Source organism: Rousettus aegyptiacus, unplaced genomic scaffold (assembly GCF_014176215.1).
Source record: "Rousettus aegyptiacus isolate mRouAeg1 unplaced genomic scaffold, mRouAeg1.p scaffold_m13_p_4, whole genome shotgun sequence".
NCBI classification, from domain to species: domain Eukaryota; kingdom Metazoa; phylum Chordata; class Mammalia; order Chiroptera; family Pteropodidae; genus Rousettus; species Rousettus aegyptiacus.
In genome coordinates, this window is record NW_023416307.1 from 115,269,672 (window position 1) to 115,291,399 (window position 21,728).

A 21,728-nucleotide genomic window follows, 5' to 3' on the forward strand; every position below is an offset into this window, starting at 1 on the left:
AAGGTGAAGGAACTAAGTACAAATTGCTAGTTACAAAACAGTCATAGAGGTGTGAAGTATAGCATAGGGAACATAGTCAATAATATTGTAATAACTATGTATAGCACCAGGTGGGTACTAATCAAGGGGATCACTTCTTAAATTATATAAATGTCTAACCACTACACTGTACACCTGAAACTAATATATTGAACGTCAACTCTAATTGAAAAATAAATTTTTTTAAAAAAAATTGGAAACAAAAATTGATCAGTATATGGATAATGTGAAAAAATCTCCAAAGTAAACCTTTATGTGACAGGTAAGGTACAGAACAATGCAACAGTATTATTTTGTGTGTATAGTTTTTAAAAAAGGGATTGTGCACTGAAAAAAAAACTATAAAGATCAGATCTTATGTAATTTTACTGCATAATATTTTATATCTTTATTATATGTCCTAGCCTATTTCAGGATTGAGGAAGATTTCCTAAAACAAGACATACAAAAGCACAAGAACTCATGGTAATGAAAAGGCACCATAAAGTGAAAACATGAACCACAGAATGGGAGAAGACATTTTACAACACGTGTATCCAATGAGAACTTGTACATAATACATATAAAAAGGCCTACAAATCACTAAGAAAAAAAACAATTAAATGGAAAAATAAGTCAAAGACCTGAACAGAAATTTCACAAAGGAAGAAATCCAAAGGAAAAAAATCCAAATAGTCAATTAAACATATTAAAAAGCGTTTAACCTCACTGGTAATCAGAGAAACAGCAGACTGAAGTCACAGTGAGATACCACTTATAATCAACAAACTGGCAAAAATGTTGAAGTCTGACAATTCCAGGTGTGGGCAAGAGTGTGAAGCAACAGCACATACGGAACACTCAATGCTGTTGGTGAGAGTATCAACTGGTACAACAATTTGGAAAGAAGATACACATACCTTTTGACCCAGCAATTCAGCTACTATGTATGTACACTTCAGAAATGTATGCACATGGTGCACATGGGCACCAGGAGACAGGCGCAAGGATTTTCTTTTTTTTTAACAACTCAAATGGTACATCAATATGTAGAAACAACTTAAACGTATATCAGAAGTAGAATGGATAAATTGAGGGAGAGGTTACTCTGAGAAGGAGAGGACTATAGTCAGAAAGGAACCTACTAGGGTATGTCTGAACTTCTGCCATATTCTCCCTGACCTAAGTGGTGGTTACATAAGTGTTTTACTTTATGCATTTTCTATACATGTGTTTTGTTACCATGAAAAGATGTTTGTTTATATATGTGTACCTCTGAGTCCAGATTGTAGTCTTAAAATACTATTTCCCACTAAAAAGAAACAGAACTGACTCCTTGAAAAAATGGCTGATTCCCAAAGTTGGGGCAAGAAATGTCATCTTGAACATCTTGTCATACCAGATAGAAAGACAGCTTCAAAGACTACGAGGCTCATGTCAAAAGATGCAGGGACCAAGTTGAAAAGGCTCACACTAGCTGATAAGAGAACAATTTGAGCATCAATCTCTTCAATAAAACACGGTGAATATGTTTAAATCTGTAATATGTGTTTAAATTATAAAAACAAAAAACTAAACTAGCCACTGTTATAAGGTGCTAATAAGCCAACTCGATACTTTCAAAACTGGTAAATATAGGAAAAAAATTAAATACTTCAGCCGATAAATGGCAAAAGAATGATTGAATTAAAGCATCACCATTTTACAATCCATAGTTAATGAATGGATGTAGCCATTAAATACCAAGTGCTAACATCACAAAATGAGACGACCAGATTTAAGTGCCTTATACTGGAAGAACCCTACACCACCTATGAATCATCTTAGCTAAATATTATTAATACTTGAGTGTGCTTGAGCCTCTAGATCCAACTAGCAAATCGGAGGACAGAGGAACATGTCAAGCGATACCACGGGGATATGAAACATCTACAGGAGAAATAATCTCCCTTCTTTGAAAAATAAGTAGGAGAAAATAAAAGGTATAGAGGGAAGTTACAGATTAAAACAGACTTCAAGGACAACAACCAATCACACTTACACTTACATATAAGCCTTATCCAGATTCTGATTCAAACAAAGAGTAAAAGAAATTATGACATTTAAAACAAAACTGTGAACCAGAGGGTGGGGAGAGGGGGGAAGAGGGAAGTAGTTGGGTAAAAGGGGTCAAATATGTAGTGACATTAAAGAATTAAAAATTAATTAATTTTTTAAAAAAACAGAACCGTGAGACCAAAAAAAAAAAAAAAAAAGACAACTGTAAGTAATACCCAGTGCCCAAATTTACATTAAGGAATTACTGTTATTTTTTTTTACATGTCTTAATGGTTTGTGGTTGTTTTTTAAAAGGTCATTATCTTTTTAATATATGTACAGAAATATTTACAGATGACATAATGTACTTAGGATTTCCTCAAAGTAATGTGAGAACTGGATTCCACAGATGAAACATGATTTGGCCATGAGTTGAAAAGCGTTGAAGCTGAATAATACGTTCATGGGATTCATTATGTTTTTCTGTCTCATGCTGAATACATTTGAAATTTTTAATAATAAAAGGTTAAATAATTAAGATATATTACTAGTATATTAAGCATGCTATGAAAAGCTTTTTTAAAAAGATATATAGATATATTCTGGTATAACCACAAAAAATATTTTGCCATGTTAAATATTAAATTATTAACAGTGTTATCTTTGGGTAGAGGAATTGGGATAGAGGAAAATATAAAGGAAAGGTTTTTATTTTACACCTTTCTTAAACTGAAAAAAATTTAACCATGAGCACTTTTAATCACCAAAAATGTATTAAAAGAGTCATCTGAGGAACAAAATTAATGTGACACGGTTAGTCCTCACATTTTAAAAAAAGGTCTAAGAAAAAAAACTAAAGTTAAAAGCTGAAATTGAAAAAAGCCAAGTATCAATTAATAAATATTAGAACTAAAATTCCTCACCATGTAGACTTGAGATTGGCAATCTTTTCCCATAAAATGTCAGCCAGTAAATATTTTTAGGCAACTTGTCAATTTTGCCATTGTAGTAAAAAAAGTAGCCATAGATAATACATAAACGAGTAGGTGTGGCTGTGTTCCAAAAAACCTTACTTATAGATAATTTTTTACATGTCATAAAATAGATTTTTTAACCATTTAAAAACATTACTCCCCATCCTTAGTTAATAGGCCTTGCAAACGAAGGCAGCGAGGGTGGGTTAGACCTGAAGGCCATGGTTTGCTGATCTTTGCTCTAGACGTTTCTCATGCTACTTCGACCCTCTAGTCTGGAGATACCATCTGGACTGTATGGAGTGTTGGCTATTTTTACATCTTTTAACCTGGTAGTTCCCATGAATTTCAACAATGCTTCTGTGAAAAATTAATACCATATGGTAACAGAATTGTTTGCAATTATTTCATTAGAGATAGAATCTATTTTCTCAGTTAAAAAAAAAAAAGTGAATGGTCAAGAAGACATGGATTTGCTTCAACCCATGCCAAATTCGGCTTAAAAAATGACCAGAGCAAGAGAAAAGCCTTTGACTCTTAACCTCCCCTGTTATTAATTAGATGACTTAAGCTTCAAAATCTTTTGCAAAGAAGGAAAAAAGGAAATTTAAAACTTTTCAGCCTTTTTTGGAGCCTTGAGTTCTTTCAAAATTTCCATGAAACAATATAGTTAAGGCCCTCAAATCATGAGTGTCCACAGAAGCACAAACAGCATGTGTTATTTTAGGTCCAGCCACACATTATAACAAACAAAATAAAACCAACAAACAAAAACAAAAGGACCACTCATACCTTCAGTAGGTTATCGAAGGACTTGTCAGTTACTAATATTTATTTAACACATATTATGTGCTTGGCACAACTTTCTTGTTTGATTGTCACTGTCATCTATGAGGCAAAAAAATTTATCCCCCTTAGAGATCCAAGGAAACCAGAGCCTGGGAATATGAAGTGACTTGCCTGTCTTTGCACTGAAACTTGAGATTCTAGAAACTTCAACCAGTGTTCTTTGCATTTGATAACCTACAAAACTTAACCCGGTGATATAAATCTAAAATGCAGTTTTTCACTTCCAGAAAAGGAAAAGAAATTTGTGGTCCAAGATATATCACAATCTTCTAATATATCTGCCCTAGCTTTCATCTAACTTTTATAGCTAATGAAAGAGCATTTCAAGAATTAGTTTACTTCCACTAATTTGGGAGGAAGGGGATCCTTGTTTGCTTTTCATAACCTCAAAAGAAACATGTCTTAATTCCACTCAGCTGAAAACATTAAGAAGCGACATCCAACACAGAGCCCAAATTTATAGCCCTTCATTAAGCCTTTTCTATATGGGAGGTAATGCTTGTCAGTCAACATTCACCTACAAGCCAGGAGGCTAGAATTCTAAACCAAAGATTTTTATTTACCTTTAAACAGAAGTGACAAGCAAATACCACATAATCTATTCTAATACTGAATCCTTTATTTCCTGTCCTTCCACTCAGAAGACTCACAAATGTGCTGATTTCCCTACCATTCATTTGGGCAGGGGGGGATCACTTGGGACTGTAGGCAGGCGGAGGCTGATTGCTCCTTCCTTGCTTCTTTTGCATCAGCAATATACTCAGGGGAGGGTGCCCAGCTCCAAGTTCCAAACTATTCAAGTGCTGCCTATTAGAGGAGGTGGCAGGAAGGATAATAAAAATATGGGCATGAAATTCTAATTCTCTACTGGTTCTTATGTGCAGCTTCTTATCTAAATTATTTTTTTCTTCCTCCTCATTCACCCAGGTAGGTGTCTGTGTGTGCCTACAAACAGGGATTTATAGAGAGGAAAAGATGCCACCTCATATGAGTGATTTGTGCCAGAAAGACAGGAATGCAAAGAGAGACATATACAGAGGGAAGGGAGGGTCGGGGAGGGGAGGCAGGGGACGGGGGCGGGGGGGGGGGGGCGCACACACACACACACACACACACACACACACAGAGAGAGACAGAGAACCAATGAGGTGCTTAATAAATGTCCTTAGGGGCAGCTGGCAGGAGTGGACATTTCAGATAGTTATCCGGCCCCATGCTGACAGCTAACCTCTTACAAATATGTCCATGAAGCAACATATTGATGTTAAAATAAACATATTACATATTTAATTATACCAACTGCAGTTTATGAATTAGATAAACAGATGCTTGGTGTAAAAAGAAATAGTGAGCATGTAAATGTGACAGAAGGTAAGAAAAGCCAGCAAGTAGGCAAAAAAAAAAAAAGGCAGAATCAGGGTGGGAAGGACAATAATTAAAAAGAGAGAGAGAGAGAAGTGAGATAAAGAAGAAACAAGACTTGGTCCTGGAAGAAGCAAATCATGTCAATGACATGCACCTACAAGAGGGACACAGAAAGGAGAGGTCCCCAAGGTTGAAAAGCACCAGGCAAGCTGCCTCCCGGTGCCAGAAAATGCAGAGGTTATGCAAAACAGTCCCTATCCCCTTGGGATATGGAGGGAGCACAGGAGAAGTGGAAGGGACAGAATGAGCACAGGCCCTAATGATGGCCTGGATGCACAAGGCTAGAGGAGATAAAATTAGATAAAATAAAGCTTAAGCCAGCACTTTGAAAAGAAAAGCAATCAGTTGAATTAGGGAAAGGAACAGTCAATCACAAAGGGGAAAGGTAAGCGTGGCCAGCCTACATACTCCTCCCCCTCCATGTAACTTCGGGATGTAATACAGATATTTGTAAACTCAAATATCTGGTATTACTATGAACAGGCTTTCACATGCAAGGAACACAACCCAGAAACAGGAATTCTGCGCCCTGCTGTTCCAGGGTCACTAATGTCTTCCCTTTCTACAGTGGCCTCATTTCCTCTACTAGAGCTACATGCATCTGCCACTCTGACTCTTTTCAACATTATTCCTCTGAAATGTGTTGCCTGTGATGATTCTATCATATTTGTAATTAACAACTCTGCTGTCATCATTAAATATTTAAAAATACAGGACCCATCTCAATGCCCCACAAATAGTTGGGGCCAAATAATTGTCAAGTGAATGAAAGCTACTTCCAAAACCCAGGCTGATGGGGGGGAGCATGTGGGGGCTGGGGCTGCAGTAACACCTAATAGCTGTGCCCAAAATCTTTTCCTTCCATATTCCAGGAAGATTGGCCAGCAGTTTCACAAGGTCAGTGGCCCTGCTCCCAGAGCAGCCTTGGGACTCCAGCGGGAACTGCCTCAGGTCCCTCACAAGAAATAGAGAGGGATGTTATCCCCACAACTTCAGGGAATCACAGGTCTGCCTACAAGGTCAGAACTGAAGGTTACCCCACCAGTACTTGCATAATCTAGAAAACAATTTTTATAAAGGAAAACTTTCTCCTGATGCTTACCTCATATGAAAGGACATATAAAATGAACTGTACAGACCATCTGATAGAGAATAACATAAAAAGGAGTTTAAATACAAAATCTTCCCCATACTTTTCTTTAACCAACGTCACCCTTCAAATCTGTTTTCCATTTGTCTGATGGTCATCCTTCCACAGACAGGATTTTTAAATGTGTAACTGACCTACTTCTCAAAATGACTTAAGGTGATATGCAATAAAGAACACAGAAACAAGATTATCAAAATAAGAAAAAAAATCACATAAAAAAGTAAAAATATATATTTAAAACCTTGGCCAACCCAGCAACTATAATCAAGCAATAAATTTAGCTCTGAACTTCTTTGAAGCCAAGACAAAAAGGGAAACATGATGGGAAACACAGATATAGTAACAACTTGGAGAGATATCTCAGTCACATGGCTAAGACATCAAAAGAAGCTGATCCGGTAAAGGGCCTGGGTCAGAGGGCAAAGTTCTCAGTCTCCATCTCAACCGTCCTCACTAACTGGCGGTGCAGCTGCACAGTGCCAACACCACTGCAACGAAAACCTCAGAACCCTAAAAGTTCAGTCAAGGCTCCAGAGAAAGGCCACGGGGCCTGAGGCCGTGTCGGCACCTCCACTTCCGCCATGCGCGCATCGGGCACGGAGTGCCACAGCCAGGTAATGGCAGGAAAGTGACCCGAATCTAAGTTTGCGTCCTTCTATTCAGCACATTCACCACCCCACCACTTTTCCCTGCTATGAAAGTATCTACTTCAACAAGCTTAATATAAAATCCAACTAATTTACAGGGTTTTCGAACATACAGGGAAAAGTCAATTCAGCAACATCCCAAACTCTAGCCAATGCTGTTTATCTAAAAATCAAAACATACGATAAAATACTAAAACGTGCTCAAATTTCCTATTCTGATTCATCTCTTCATTCTCTTCCCCTACCCTGAAATGCCCACTTTACATTTCTTTCCAAATTTTACACACCCACCTCAATATAGCCTCTAGGAACCTCAGTTTATTTCTTGGCCCTATGGTGTGGTTATGACTATTAGGGACAATGCCTGAAACAGACCAGCTGCTCCATAAGTGGCAATTACTATTGTGGTTAAAGTCCCATGTCCTCAGGAAGCATTCTCTGTCCATGTCACATTTTCTCTCTTCCTAATTATTTATCCCCAAGTCTCCACATAGGACACAAAATAAGATACCCATTGACTCCTTGTGGCCTTAACTACTTCCTAGATGTTACATAATGCATTTTGTTATCAGAGGACTCATGTTTTACAAATGTCACACCTGCAACTGGGTAACATCATGAAACATGAAACATGCCTTTGCAACAATTCAGTAAACTTTAGTGTACAAACTTAAGCCTAATGACACTCACCTTTTCTTGGCTATGAACTATTAAGGACACCTACTGTAATAACCCTTTGGGAGACCACTTACTGAGTGCTTATGGGGTGCAAGGACTGATGGGACACCTGGCACAGAGCAGCCAGACACCTGTTTAGCCACCATCAGAACTCCTCGTGCCAAGCTTGGGACATACGTTCTCTCAAACTCTGCCACCATCCTGCAAAGCGAGCTTCATCTTTGTTTTAAAAAGGAATAAAAGGAAGACCAGCGAGATTGACTTGAGATTATACAGCCTGCAATCTGGTCGTGAGGGTGTCTAACCCTGATACCAGTACAGTAAAAACAACATGCAGAGGGGCTGAGGAACAGAAAGCAAAAGGAAAAAAAAAACCTCAAAAATCCAAATGGAGTGGCTGTGTTGGAAAGAGATCAATAATGACAAGGAGGTACCTCTACAAAAAAATCTTACCAGAGTCTGAAAGAAAATAAGGCAATAATCCAGGGAGTCAAATCAGAGAAATCAAGATGCCAAAAAATTTAACTTTGTTTCTTTTAACCTAAATTCTCTGTTCTGACACTCATTATAACTTAAATTTTCTGCTTGTTGTTAAATACTTCATTTCCCATTGTGTAATATAGGAACTTTTTTTCTCCTATCTCCAAATAATTAAACCCTACCTGAGAATGTCAAGTAAATAAATGTCTCCATTCTCCATTCTGTGTTACTTTTTAAAATCAGACCTGGACTATATCTGCTGATATAAACCTTGCCTTCTCAATTCATTCAAAATGCGTGATTCTTTAGCCTATATTAAACAATGTACATGCAGAGTAGATCCTAAAGGGGAAAAAAGGAGGGACTTGAGCAGTTATTGAGAGAAGGCTTCTTAAAGAGGTCTGGACTTGAAATAAGGCTTCACGAATGATTAAAATATGGATAGGCAGAGAGCAAGGAGGAACACTTCATGCCGAAGGAATACTTTATGCAAATGTGGAAATGGCCTCCAATCCCAAGATCCTCTTGTGAGGATCCCCCAGAGGAACAACTGAGACTGTTACAGAAGGCAGCACCGGAGTTAGGCCTCTTGCACCCAAGAACATGCACTCCACATCACGGGCATTGTGCAACTCAGCCCACCTTCCAGGAACTAGAGACAACAGCAGGAGGGAGGGGACACCTGCCAATCAGAAGTCACCAGGTACTCCAAGCAATGTTGTGGGCCCCTGCTTATAGGTGCCATAACTCACTCATCTTCCCTAGACAATAAGAAAATAGGAGAAAAGATCCTTCTAAATCACACAGGGACAAAAGTGTCATCCTCTAGATTGAAGAGGCTAAAGAGAATCACAGTAAGTACTGAAGATGCTGTGTAGGATGTATCTAAATACATCGTTCTGAGGACAGGGGTGTAGAAGTCGGCATGCTTCCTAAGGCATCACACACAACACACACGCAGAACTCTTCCATAACGATTCCCTTTTCCCTGTCCAGTTCCTGGATGCACCATCACCATGGGAACCGGGATGATTGCTCCCAATTACCTCTCACCCACTGCTTGCTTAACACAAGATTTCTACTTCACCAAAATTGATGGTTTGTTTTCTTCTAACTCCATTCTAAACTGAACCACTGCTGAGTTTGAACTTATAATCCTTCCTTTTGAAAGAAAGTTCTCTCAAAGACAGAAAACATAGTACTGGCAACCTCCAATGCCACAAACACAGCTGAAAAACATTTTTATTTTATCTGAGGCTGTGTGACCAACTTCATGCAAAATAAATCAACACAAGCTAGCTTATAAATATAAGCTTTTTGGGGGAGAGAAATACAACCAAAAGAGGGAAGAGAGGAAAAAAATGACTCAAATATTAACATATAATAAAACCTTGTTAGTTGAATATACCATAAATCACAAAAAACTGACAGATAAATGATTAAGTCCCTTAGTAATAAAATAAATTTTGCTAATATAAATTTTTTAGCATAAGGGAGAGTATGAGTTGTTCATCCCATTTAAAGTATTTTCCAGTATCTTTGATCCATTACTTCATACACAACAAATATACTATTCCATAGACATTTCATGTGTTACTAAGCAGAAATTCTTAGCTTATTACTAATACAATTCTACCTTTTTTACCTAACAGCCATCACTCTGTGCACTTAAAAACAAGAACACTAAACGAACTCTACTTCTGGTCAAGGTCGAGTAACTGGTACCAAACTGCTCCTCATTTTGTGAATCCAGTATAACCCTGATACCAAAACCAGAGAGACATTACAAAAAAGAAAATTAAGACCCAAAATCTTTCAAAAACACACATGCCAAAATCCTTAATATTAGAAAATTAAATCCAGAAATGAAAAAGGATAATACATCAGGACCAAGTAAGGTCTATCCTGGGAATAACATTTGGTTTAACATTTAAAATTCAATGGAATTTACCACATTCATACAATGGAGAAAAACCACATGATTACTTCAATACATGCAGAAAAGGCATTTGACAAATAACCTTTAACAAAAATGCTCAGCAAACTTAGAAATGGGAAAACTTTCTAAACTGATAAAGGACATTTATGCAAAACCTACAATTAACACTGTAATCAATGATGAAAGACTAAACACTTTTCCTTTGAGTTCAAGAATAAGACAAAGATGTCCATTTTCACCATTTCCATTTCAACACTGTACTAGAGTCCTAGCCATGCACCAAGGTAAGATATGTGTGTGTATCTATATCTATTTCTATATATACATATATGTGTGTGTATATATATATACGCATACGCACACATACACATAAATATTAGAAAGCAAGAAACAAAACTGTCTTTATTTACAAGATGATTACATTCATAGAAAAGCCAAAAGAATATTCAAAATGACTACTAGAATAAAATTGACAAGGTGACAGGTACAAAGCCAATACATAAAAATCAAGCATGTTCTCCATAATAGCAATTAACAATTGATTCTTTTTTAAACTCCACTTACAATAGTATCAAAAAGCAAAATCTTAAGGATATATGTAATAAAATATAAAATCTCTATACTAATAACATCACTGAGATTGGAGAAGATCTAAACAAATGAAGAGGGATGCTCTGTGCAATGACTGCAAAACTCAATAATGGTAAACTATCCTTCTCCCCAAATTAACCTATAGATTCAATTTCACCTCAATCAAAATCCCAGAAAGCTGTTTTATAGAAATTGACAGGTTAATTCCAAAGTTTATAGGACTTAGAATATCCAACAGATTTCTAGGGGCAGGAAAGAAGAACAAAAATTGGAGAATGTATACCGATCTTAATACTTAAGACAATTAAGCTTCAGTAATCATGACAGTATAGAAATGGCATTAAGACAGACCAAGCAGATCAATGAAAGAGAAAAGCCTATAAGTAGAACCAAATTTATATGTCTATTGATTTTCAACAAATGTACTAATTCAATGAAGATGGGAAAGTGTTCTCAACAAATGTTGCTGAAAGAAGTAGATATCCATATGGGGGGTGGAGGAGGAGGGATAAACCTTGACCCCCACCTCACACCATAGGAAAAAAATTTTGAAATAGGACCATAAACCTAAATGTAAAAGCTAAAACTATACAGCTTCTAGAAGAAAACGGAATATCTTTATGACCTTTAAGACTTAAAATGTATTAACCATAAAAAATCAATGACATCAAAATTAAAAGCAATAAAACTAGATTCCAAATAGTTGTAATTCAGATTCAAGTGTTGAGTTTTAGTTATAAATATTGTTTAATATGGTCTGGTTGTGTATATTTGAGAACATTTCCAGAGTGTTCTAGACCTTTGGGAAGAAACAAAGTTGCTGTATAGATTTATTTAACATTATTGAAAATACTTCCAAATATAACTAAAACTCTAGTTTCTTTCTATTAAATAACTACAGTTAGACAAAAGGGAGACTGGTTATTTCATGGTTTATGTAGAGTCAAAGGGAAACAGATATCAAGAGGAGAGAGAGAACTTAGAAGAAATGTAAGTAATAAAAAAAAAAAAATAGGCCTCTTTCCATAAAGTCATTTACAACCATTCACATTACATATGAGAATATTATTCCAAGATCAGGAAGAAATAGTTGATATAGAATACCAGCTAACACATTCACCGACTCCATCACACACTCATTTAAATGTTAGCAGCCACACATGATGTTACACACCTGTTATACACAAGTAGCCAGGACTCTCCAGTGTCTATGTGGAAGATAGGTGGTAAAGGGGTGGGGGTGGAGATTCCCTCCACCAGGTAAAGATGTGCCATACCAGAAGCTTCCAATTCCATGGAAGTCCTTTCTTAGGTGATGTCTGCTTTCCTTAGCCTTTATACTATTTCATTTCATGAAGGTTCCAGGGTATCCCTTATCTCGGAATGCATACTGCTCACCAGTATAAATTAAGGTTTCTCATAATTTTTTAATCCAGGTTCCTGAGTTCTGGAGCCAGCTTTAACTGCATAAAACCTGTGCTTTGGGCATTAAGTGAAAGAAGCCAAACACACAACAGTACATACTGTATGATCCCATTTATAATGCAGCTCATGATTAGGCAAACCTTAATTGATGCCGAGTGAGTGTTTAAGGAAGTGGTGGTTAGCAAGGGCACGAAGTGATGGAAATGTTCTATGTCTGGATCTGGGTGGTGATTACACGGCTGTATGTATGTAAAAACTCATTGGGTTGCACACTGCAGATTTGTGAACTTTATACACCTCAACACGTGTATACCTCAACAATATGTTATTAACCTGTGCTATGGTCTTGGGTGCTTGGTGTATTCTGCTGCAGCTGTCTTCAAAGAGTCATCTGTGTACCTTTAGACTAAAAGCCTGGGTTAAGGCCTTGTGTGTCCTCACAGAATGCCCATTCTTAGTGTATCATGAGCCTAGTAATCCGGCTTTACTCTTGACCCTCAGTCAACTTGATGTTACTATCTTAAAACCACCTAACAACTGATAAACCCACCCTAGATGATCTTGCTTTTGCTAGTTCTTGTGACCTTCTCATGCACACATTAATAAGAGGGCAACACAGACACTGTGCACAATGCATTCAATTAATCTGGTCTACATTTTCAAATGTCTTTAAATAGATTATTATTAATTTTATCATATAGGTCTTTTGAATAAGCTTCTAACAATAAATAGTCTGTTGGCTGCTGGGCACACTCAATTTTTCTCAAATAATGTCGTCATAATTATTATCCAGTATGCAAATACTAGTGTACAATGCTTTGAGGCATGTGGCTAGGAAGATGTGAGTTAAGTGTTAACAGATTAAGAATTTAGCATTTAGCTCTGTTTCACAGGAGTTTAATCCCCCTGAGAAATCTTTACCTTTACCAAGATAAATGACTTGGACCTCAGCTAGGCATGATTTTCAAGTTCTAATCAGGAAGCAACTGACTATAACTTTTAAATGTTATAAACTTGACTTATTTCATACAACACAAATTGAGCTAATTTGCTTTAATGTCGGGAGAGGTTTGCAACACAATCCTGATAAATCGGGCCAATGAACAAAGATAGAAGTAAAAGGACAATCTTATTTTTCATTCAGTGAACTCAAGGCTTCTTCTCTTGAAAAACTATACAATATAGCTCTCCAGTCAAATCCATCTGAAACCGCGGTACATATTTAACAAATTCAATTAATTGTATTAGAAAAGCAAATCCACATCAGAGTAGCAGAAAGCTGCAGTGGACACAGGATATCTGAGAAGATTCCTGACCAGAGGACTTGCCCCATAACTCTCCAGCCATTATGCCCTTAAGTTATTGATAAGCTTCCTTATCTATAAAATGGGAATTGTGATTCCTGCTTTGTCTCATCACAAGTTGTTCTATGGATCAAATGAGAGCATGAATACAAAAGTACCTAGTAAACTATAAAGCACTAAAATCTGTGAGGGCCATGAATTCTGAGAGCTTTCTAACATCTCACACTCAGTGAAGATGCATCTCTCAAATTCTAAGTGGGTGTGAGCAGTAGAAAGGTTTTCACAGATTTATAGAATGGTAACACCAAAACAAACTTCAAAGAGATTATCTGGCAGTATGCCCTGCTCATTTGAAAAATCAGGAAATCACGAAAGCCACCTGTTATGGACTGTTTACTATGGTCCACCGCACTTTACTCATATCATTGCATTTATTTCTCACAAAAACTCTGTGAGGTAGTTATCATTTTACAGATGAGGAAGCTGAGGTTGCTACAAAGTCAAGATGTACACCTGAGTTTTTCTCCAAAATCTCTAAAGTCTGTATCATTTCCCACTCTGCTATATGAACCCCAGAAAGATAAAAACAGGTTTATCTGAATAACATGGCAAACTGGCAGGGTGCCATTGTACCAACTGTCCTTATTCAGCCTTACTGTCTGAGAATTTCTAACAGCAGTCACCATGAAGATATCTAATATTAGAGTTAAGGTCCTAAGGCTCACCCAGAATGTTTCCCGACCACCCTGGCAAGAGCGGTGTTCTCAGAGGAGACAAGATTTGGTTTCTAAATTCGGGGTGCAGCTAAAACCACAAGGTGACAAGACACTATACATGCAATAAAATAAATTCCGTATCCATCAGGTGGGAATGCAGACCCAGGTTCTGAGTTAGGCCTAAGTTCAAGCCTAACAGTTACCTTGCCCAGCAATCAATGCTTCAATTTCTCACCTTTCTTATGCCCAAGGCTTAGTATAGATAGAGGTGGCTCTACCCTGGGTTCAGGGATGAAACACAAGACTAGGGCTTAAGTCAGTGCTTCACATGTCCCTGGCTACATGAGTTCAAGATGTGCACATGGCCTAGCCTAAGCCAAGATGATGAAACAAGACAGCCTGGTATGGCTGAGACAAATACCCTCATGCTCTCTTTTGCTGGAAGGAAGCAGGTCTGGGAACTAGTGACAGCCACCCTGCAATTATGGGGGCAAAGGGGGTATGTCTGAGAATGGAGTCAACACACAGGAAAAGGATAAGGATGGGGAGAGAGAAATCAGATCCTAATGACATCATTTGAGCCCCTGAGCTGACTCCAGATTTATCTCTGGACTGGTCAGTTATGCAAGCCAATAAATTCCTCTTTGACTTAATCCACTCTGCACTGGGTTTGGGCTCACTACTTTGACCAGAGGAGTCCTAATACACTGGCTCACTAAGGGCCATCTGTCCTGCATTGAAATGGAAGCTTCTTGTGGTCAGGGACTGACTTCTGATTCCCTCCATTAATAGTCAGTGAATTAGGCTGATCCTTGGCACAAATATATAAGAATTAAATAGGTCACCTCTAGGCTTTATAGCAAAACCTATACCTAAAGCAGAAAATAACAGAACCCTGAAAAGCCCTATATTGATCATTTACTCATCAGTTCTAGTTTCTTTCAGCTGTTTTCTATGTCCCCTCCTGCAAAGTTGCCATGTTTCATATGGTCAAATACCTACTTTATCCCTGGATCTTCTCAGAGAACAGTTTGAAAGACAAGAATGAGTCCATACCCCAATATAGCCCTGTATTTCATATTGAAAAAAAAAAAAATAAGGGATAACACTGAATTCTATTCAAGATGTACATAATATACAGAAATCACTTATTATAGAATCTTGCTCACTCATGATACCAGGTTTCTTCTGCTGCCCCAAAGAGCTAAGCAATAACTATGAGCTAGAGGCCGAATTGAGACCTCAGTACAGAATCTATCTGTAGCTCATTCAGTAGAAAAGAACAGCTGAGCCCTAAACGTTCAGCTCAGAGTCCTTACTGACTCAACCAAAGATGACACAGACCAATCTCTCCTCCACTGCCTACATAAAGAGTTTCAGAAACTTTTCTCCCCAAATTAAGTCTTAAATGCAACCTCAAACACACATGAGGAAGGAAGGGGGGAAGGGGGAAGGGAGGGGAGTTGCTCTGTAGGTAACACAGTGGGAAGGCATAATTCCATTTCCCCTGGCCTCTCCCTCCAGCTCCCAGGCCCTTGAGGTCCTTCCAAGGGACCCTTGAGGCCTGCCTCAGTATCCTTTCATCACTTCTCAGAAGAAATGAAAATCAAGGAATAAGCAGCAAATTAATGCATAGTTAAAATTCATGGCTCAAGTGAGTGTTTAAAACTATTTCCATTTTCCTTGGCTGAAAAGGCCAGATATCTACAGGCTATGTGAAAAAGAAAACAAAGGCAATGATCCAAGTAATTCAGCCTGAAAACTTACTCTGCTCCAACCAGAGAAACCTAGGCCCTGGTAAAAGCTGAACAAGGAACTAATCAAAATGAGCCCACCAAGAAGCTTCAAAGGCCAGGCAGACAAGTGCTCTGACCTGGTTCAGATCCCTGTTTCGTGATCTGGACCCCAGACCCCTGTCCCTAATAAACTAAAAGTACACCACCAGCTGACCTGGAGATGTTTCAACCTAAGATTTTCATGCAAATCTTTCGTAAACTGCATTTCTCACATTAAACTGGTGCATATATTTATCTTGTAGTTTTACATGTTAGCACAGTAGTCATTAAGGTTATCTCAGAAAAGAACTGTTTTTCACCTCTAAAGGAGAAAGCAAAGAAGTTCTACTATTAAGCAAGATAGTCTATGTTTATGGCATAGAATTCCTTTGCCAATTCCCTGCTTGCTCACTCGCTGCTCTGGGAATCCTTCCCAGGATGTCCCGTTGGGTTATGTCCACCTACTGCCCAATTCAGCAACAAGTAGCCCTTCTCAGGACAAATCTAAAAGTTCTCCATTTCTTATAAAGTACAAAGGCAAATGGGCAACTTCTCCTGCTACAGACAGAAAAATTACCCCTTTTCTTCTGGTCATTATTTCCAAACTAGAATTGACAAAGTTTTAGGATCATAGAAAGAAGGAACCTCATACCTCAGAAATCCATCAAAAAGAGTGTTTTCCCAAAAGAGAGATTCCAGATAGTCACTAAATGGAACACTCCGTGCCAGACCCCGAGTGGTGACAGAGACAGTGCGCCCTTGCCCTCAAGGCTCCCGCAGTCTGGAGGTCAAGGCTGGCCTCAAAAATAACAAATCTGTTTCCCAACTCTGTCTTTTAAGTCAAGGACAGACCTCCCTGAAGAAACAGATCCTGGAGATAGGCTGGAGAGAAGAAATGAAAACCCTGGGTGATCTCGCCTTAATTGAAAGGTTTCTTAATACCTTCTAACGATGAGAGCAGCAAAGGAGGGTTTGAAGGCGTAGCATGGGTTAAATTAATGCTAAGCCCAGGCCACGTCTCCAGGAAGTCATTTTGTTTGTTGGTGTGTTTGAAGTACATGTCCCTTGTGTAAATGAAGATATATAAGATGGCATGTGGAAAATGAATAAGGCTAGGTGCCACAGGACATAGATTCTTAATCTGTTTTCCCGCCACTAACTTGCTGTGAGCCTGAGTGAATCTCTCCTCCTGAGATATTCCCTAATCCTTCAGCTTAGTACAACTGCAGTGGCCCATCCTTTTACACATGTACTTCCTGTGAGATTCTTTGTATATCTCTGGTGACCTTGGATTCAGAGATTCACATGACCCTCAGGATTAGAGGCACCTGAAATAAAGGTGACCCCCACCGGGGCCCTAAGCAGGACTAGCCCAAAATCTGCCATGTCACTGTCTCAGGACACCAAGGTTCCAACTCCTCCCTCCTCCCTCCCAGCGTCATTTTGCAACCTTGCATATTCTTGGCAACAACTGCCTCTAAAGGGAAGTACCCACCAGAAAGGCCACCAACAAATATGCCAAAACAAATAAGCTCAAAACTTCTTCAATCTCTTCCCCTCATCCAAACAAATCGATTCATTCATTCATTTTTCGAAGTTAGCCTTTTCAAGAAAGAACAAACTCTTCTTAAGCATCTTTCAGCTCTATTTCTGCAAGTCACATCTACTGGCTGAAGTGAAAAAAGGTACTGGTCTCTTTATTGAAAACTAGTCCAGAAACAATGGATAAAAAGCTGTTTCTTCCAGTAGGGCCTACAGACAACCTAATTTGAGTAGGGGGCTTACCAAAAAACCCAGAGGCAGCTACATAAATAGCAAGTCATGGCAGATAAACAAACAAGTAGATCGAAGCTGAGTCCGGGGCACCAACCTAGGTCAGGGGCATGGACAGAATACCAGTTTACAGGGGACAAAAATGTCTAGGCCAGCATTGTCCAACGGTACTTGGTGCAATGATGGAAATGTTCTCTATGTATGCTAATAGGGTAGCCAAATATGGATATTGAACAATGGGTATGCGGCTTACATGACTGAGGAACTGAATTTTAAATTAAAATTAAATAAAACTTAAGCTCTGATAACCACATGATAGCGACTACCATTCTAGACAGCTCTACTCTAAGCAATTCTCTCAAATCTAAGCAATACTCTCCAAAAGAAAGGACTTTAACAATAAATGAACTGTATAAATTATATCTCGATAAAGTTCAGGGGAACAAATGAACTATGGGAGGCAACTTAGGGTCAGTCCCATGTATGAGTAGAACAGTTTGGAGTTGTGCTTCAAGGTTGGTGAGAATGGCTCAGCGCTACAAACTCTCCTTCCCTACACATATAAACTCCCACCTTCAGAACGGGGGCGGGGTGGAAACTAAAAGTGCCCCAAGGTGAAAATTAGGAGACAAACTCCAGTCCTGTCCTGACTTTTTTGGCCCATGACCTCTCAGAACCACAGAGCCTCTCATCACTAGGCCAAAGAGGTTGGAACAGGCAACCTCAAAGGCCCTCTCCAGCTATAAGTTTCTAAGAATAAACATGCCACTTCATCAAAAAACTCTTGTGCCCGAATGACATCATCAAGAAAATGAAGAGACAACCCACAGAAAGGGAGAAAATGTTTGCAAATCATGCAGCTGATATGGGACTGGTATCCAGAATATATAAAGAACTCTTACAACTCAATAATAAAAAACTAATGCATGCTATTTCTGAACAAGATGACAAAATATGTAAGAACCTAAAAAATATAAGAATTTCAATGTATACATAAAAGCACAATAATGAATAAAGCCATGTGTATTAATAATAGAGTTACCATTAAATGAGCAACTAGTAGGTGCCAGGAATGTTATTTTAAAGGCTTCTTATAACAAAGATTTTATGGATAAAGAAGTTGAGGTTCAAGGTCATGTTGCTAGTAAACAATGGAAAAACAGTTCAAACACTGGTCAGGATGATTTCAAAGTTACAGTCTTTCCATGATGCTCTTCTTCACCACTGAGTAGTAGGGTGAGTCTTATGAGTTAATTACAAGTTTAAAGGTCAAAAACTCACATTTCCTTCTTAAATCTTATATAAAGAATTTCTGTTCTTTAATGTATTATTTTTATGGCTTTTGTAAATTGTTTGTTAGGTTGGGAATACATGCAATTTAAATAAGATTCTAATTAGAAAAGTACCACATAAATACTAAGACTGGAATTTTAAGTTTTATTAAAACCTACGTATGTCCTAGATATAGTTGTTTCATTCAAAACAAGTGGAAATTCCTTTTCCGGACAAGGAACACTAACCAGAGATTGTTAAGATGACTTCTTTCTCCCAAGTGAGAGAGAAGATCTGCTTAAAGCCTTCTAAAATTCACCAGTTTTTGCACCTATTATCTGAATTTTGATAATTTATCATTATGTGGAATTGTTATATATTCTAGATTGAAAATAATAAAAACAAGCATTCTCTTGTTTTTCACAATTAAATAACCCAATTTTTAAATGTACAAAGAATCTGTCCATTTTCTCCAAAGAATACATTTAAACAGCTAATGAACACATGAAAAGATGGTCAATATCATTAGTCATCAGGGAAATGCAAATCTACAAGGAGACAGCACTACTTTACACCCACTGGGATGGCTAGAACCCAAAAGATAGACAATAACATGTGTTAGCAAGGATGTGGAGAAACTGGAACCTCGCACGTTGCGGGTGGGAATGTAAAACGGTACAGCTGCTTTGGAAAACATTTTGGCAGTTCCTCAAAATGTTAAAGTTACCATGTTACCCAGAAAATTCCACTCCTAGATATATACTATCCAATAAAATTCAAAAAATAAGTTCATACAAAAACTTGTATGTGAATGTTCAGAGCAGCATTATGAATTGCATCTTGGGCTATTCAAAATAACCTGAAAAATGGAAACAACCCCAAGTGTCCATCAATTGACAAAAGGGTAAATAAAAGGTGGTGTATCTATACAATGGAATATTATTTGGCCATCAAAAGAGATGAAGTCTTGATACGTGCTACATGGATGAATCTTGAAAACATTATGCTAAGTGAAAGCCAGGCACGATAAATCACATATTGTATAATTTGACTTATGTAAAATGTCCATAATAAGAAAATCCATAGACACTGAAAGTAAATTTGAGGTTGCCTAGAGCTGGAGGTGGGGAAGAGAGCAAAGGGCAACAGGGAGTGATGGCTAATGGGTACAGGGCTTCTTTTCAGAATGATGAAAATGTTCTCTAAGTGATTTTGATGGTTGAACAACTCTGCATTTTGTAAAAACTGCTGAATTGTATAATTTAAAATGGTGAATTGTATGGTATGCAAATTATATCTCAAAGGCTGTTTAAGAAAAAGAATGTACATACCTTTATCCCATCTAGTTAGTAGAGACCAATTAATTCAGGTCCCAGTGTCAACTGCCAGAGACTAGTGGGAATCATCTGTACCTAGCTAAAGAACATTAAGTCAAAGATGTTCCACTTATAAACAAGGGGACTATTTTTAAAGCAGTTTTTGTTGTCTCACACAGCTTCATAAACAGCAAGAGTGGAGCTCTTTGCTGTAGCTAAGATTAAAATGTCTAACTTGTATCAAAAGTGCATTTTTTTAAAGGTAGGAAAAAAAGAAATGAAGACACTCACATATTCTTCAAGTCAAGCCCAACAAGCACTACTGGGAACTGAAGTAATCCATCTACTTGTGTAAATCACTGAATAGCAGCTGTGATCAGTACAATTACATCTGTTTCAAGGACCCCCAAGCCCTGGTAAGAGTCAGACATGTATCATCACTCCCCGGAACCCACAACTGAGTTCCTTGACTCTGGGGTAATGTGAAAATCTGCCTTGCCAATGATGAGGGCGGTCTTTAAAAATCAGGCTATTGCTGGCAGTAGAACATTGCACTTGACCATTTTCTTGGGGCCAGTGGCTAAAGAGAAAAGCCTAGATGGAGGAATTCTTGGCACAAGAAGAGAGCCAGACCAGATGAGACTGCAGACTTAGAGAAGTGTGATTGCAAAGTAGTTAGGCTGTTTTGTTTCATAAACACACCAGAATCATATAAATAAGGGTTGTTCCCTTCAAACTAGTGAGCTTGGAAGCTAGACATGTAATTCTTGTATACTGCCATTCCTCAGAACTTTTCCAAAAAGCCAGTGTAAGACCTTCTTCAGAGCCTCTCAAGCTCCTCAGAGGTAAGAAAACTTGGTTCTTTGAAGATAGATTTGATTTTCTTACAAACACCCACGAGTTTAAGACTGGAGAATAAGGTCAGTGATCAACCTGGATCGCCCCATTTTTATCCAGAAGCAAAGTAAAATGAAAAGTAGAAATTGGGTCTGAAAGCAATTCTGAAGACAAGCATTCCAGCATCACTGAAATGAGGGTGCAGCCCCCACAACTACTACTTTGAAGGGGGCACTATGTTTTGGTTGTGTAAGTTCTGATGTTTTCATTAAGCAATCACAGTCTCTCCAGCATTCTGCTCCCAGGATGGAAAGAGAGGCCATCAGGTTTATATTAAGCAAAGAGGCAAAGCAAAGCAACCTCGGGGTACCAGATGTAGACAGAGTGATGCTTCATCACATGATCATTTACCTAACACCTGGTGCCGGGAGCAGTTGAGAATTTAAGACAGGGGGAAGACTGGGTCTCTGCCCATAAGAAGTTCAAGGCCTCTGCTGAAGAAATTAGAAATAAGAAAATAGC

General features: G+C 38.1%; 1 protein-coding gene across 24 annotated transcripts in view; it reads right to left on the minus strand.

Moving 5' to 3' along the window:
* CACNA1D (calcium voltage-gated channel subunit alpha1 D) overlaps positions 1 to 21,728 on the minus strand; it is a 289,592-nt gene that overhangs the window by 245,782 nt on the left and 22,082 nt on the right. The window lies entirely within an intron of this gene.